We start from the raw sequence: 2,732 nt of genomic DNA, 5'->3' as shown, positions 1-2,732 counted from the left end.
GGTGTTCAGTTTAATTCCATTGTAGTTAGGGAATACATGTTATAAGATATAAATTTTTCAAAAATTTTTGAGGTTGGTTTTATGTGAATTTTTCTATTTTTACTGTGAATATTTCTTTTCAGTTGTATCAGTGTATATTAGGGTTCAATTCTGCATTTTATTTATTTATTTATTTATTTTTACTATATATATTTTATTATTTTCTGGCCCCCCCCCCTTGGCTTTCTTTGGTTTGAATTTTTTTTTTTTTAGCATCCCAGTTTTGATACATTTATAGTGTTTTGAGTATATCTCTTTTTATATCTTTTCTTTTTTTGGTGGTTGCTTGATGTATTAAATACATACACAACTTACACAGTGTACTAGTATTATCATTTTAGCAGTTCAACTGAAATATAAAAACCTGATCTTTCTTCACCCTCTAGTAGTTTTAATATAATTATCTTAACTATTTCCTTTACATACACTTAGAACCACATGACAATGTTTGTATATTTTGCTTTGACTATCAAACATAATTTAGAAAACTCAATAGGAAAAGGAAGTCTATTGTATTTACTTATATTTTGCTTATTATGTACTTTCTTTCTTGCTAACATTCCCAGATAACTTCTTCTGTCATTTCCTTTCTGTTTAGAAAAATTCCTCTTCTTTTAGGGTAGGTCTGTTACCATAAAAGTGAAAAATTATCTTACTTTTTCTTCATCTGAGAATGTTTTGAATCTATTCTCCATTTCTGAATAATTTCATTGTACATAAAATTCTGCGTTGAAGAACTTTGCATCATTTCTGGCTTCCAGGAGCTCTGATGGAAGCCCACTGTCATTCAGTTTTTCCTCTATAGATAAAGTGTCATTTCTCTATGGCTGCTTTCAAGATTTTATTCTTTGCTCTTAGTTTTCATGTTTGATTCTACATTTCTCTGTGTGGAATTTTCAGGCTTTATCATTTTGGGGGTTTATGCAGGCTTTTGAATTCTTAAGTTTGTGTCATTTGCTAAATTCAACAGTTTTACTTGATTATTCTTTTTTTTTTTTTTTTAAGCAGTCAGGGAATTCTTTATTTAATACCATCCCAACATAAAAGTTCATTCAAACCGTGAAACTGAGCTTATGAAAAAATATGGAACGCTTCACGAATTTGCGTGTCATCCTTGCGCAGGGGCCATGCTAATCTTCTCTGTATCGTTCCAATTTTAGTATATGTGCTGCCGAAGCAAGCACTACTTGATTATTCTTTAAGAATAATTTCATTTTATTAAGAATACATTTAATTTTGTTTCACTCTGATGAAACAAATATTAGATTTTTGTTACAATTTTACAGGCCCCGAGTCTGTTTTCATTTTTAATATATTTTTCCTCTTCTGTTTGGGTGTGTAATTTCTTACTTTTGTGTCTTCCATTATGACATTCATTCTGTTGAGCCCATTCACTAGGTTTTGTTTTTGTTTTTGTTATTAACTTTAGTTATTGCATCTTTTGGTTCTAAATTTCCCTTTGGTTCTTTTCTATACTTGTATATCTTCTATTTTTTTGCTGAAACTTTCTATTTTCATTTGTTTCAAGTGTATTTGTAATTGCTCATTAAAGCATTCTTATAATAACTGCTTTAAAATTTGTGTTAGATAATTCTAGCATTCTGTCATCACAAGGTTTGTATGCATTGATTGCCTTTTTTCAGCCAGTTTAGCACTTCTTGGTACTCAGTATAATGAGTGGTTTTGAATTGAAACAGACATTTTAATATTCTACTATGAGATCCTCAATCTTATTTAAACATATTTTATCTGTTTTTCTGTGACATTACTCCATCAAGGGAAGTGGAGTGGTGGGGTGCTGCCTTATAATCGAAAGTTGGAAGTCTAGTTCCTCTATTTAGCTTCTATCAACACAAAAGAGAACGTCCTTGTTACTGTGAGTGGAGATGGGAAGTCCAGGCTCCCATGTCATCTCCCTCATGGAGGAAGGGGGGGATTTGTTTCTGCCAAGTAAGAATGAAAGTCCAGCTACATATTCAGTCTTTTCTAATATCCCTTGGGTAAGGATTTGCTTTGGGATGAGGTCATTCTCTTCACTTTTTACATTTAAAAAGTGTTTGTTTTATATATAATATCCAAGGTTTTTAGTTGTACTCAGTGTTAGGGATAGGGAAAAGCTAGTCTATTCCACCTTCCCAGAGGAATTTCTCCATTGTGTTCTTTTAAGTCATATTTTATCCTATGCTTGAGGTTTCAAATATGGTCTCCATCTTTGTAATAGTTAATTTTTCTTTTTATGTTTTCTCTGAGCTCTGCAAGCCCACTATTCAGTTCTTCCACTGATTTGTAATCTGTATTTGGAGTTATTTTGGTAATTTCCTTATGGTGTTCCCTTCTTCTTTTGATTAAGCACAAATGCCATATCAAATTTTTATTAGTTACATCTTTATGTCCAACTTTTAGGATCTATTATACACACTATGATTGACTATAATACCCATTCCAGTACATACAACTTGGGAAGGGGGAAAGGCAAAGAAATGACATTTCAAAGACAACACAAGTGCTTTGGATGGCAATATGCTTTACCACAAGAATAAGTTACAAGTATGATAAGAATGTTTAAGAAGGTAGTTATATCAGCAGTTGGTGGAATAGGAAGCCCCAGATACCCTTACCATTAAGACACCAATTCAACAACACTACATGGACCTACTCCCTTTTTGAGAAATGCAGAACTAATTAGGTTCTTG

The 2,732-nt window shown here is 32.0% G+C and overlaps 1 non-coding gene across 1 annotated transcript; it reads right to left on the bottom strand.

Annotated features, from left to right (window-relative positions):
• Positions 1 to 1,116: 1,116 nt before the first annotated feature.
• LOC123953637 lies at positions 1,117 to 1,223 on the bottom strand. Its single transcript, XR_006820901.1, has one exon. It is a non-coding gene; the product is annotated as a U6 spliceosomal RNA (small nuclear RNA).
• Between the last annotated feature and the right edge of the window lie 1,509 nt (positions 1,224 to 2,732).

This window comes from Meles meles, chromosome 11 (assembly GCF_922984935.1).
Source record: "Meles meles chromosome 11, mMelMel3.1 paternal haplotype, whole genome shotgun sequence".
In the NCBI taxonomy this organism is placed as follows: domain Eukaryota; kingdom Metazoa; phylum Chordata; class Mammalia; order Carnivora; family Mustelidae; genus Meles; species Meles meles.
The sequence above is the reverse complement of the archived record's forward strand: the minus strand, read 5'-3'. Positions and strand labels throughout refer to the sequence as shown.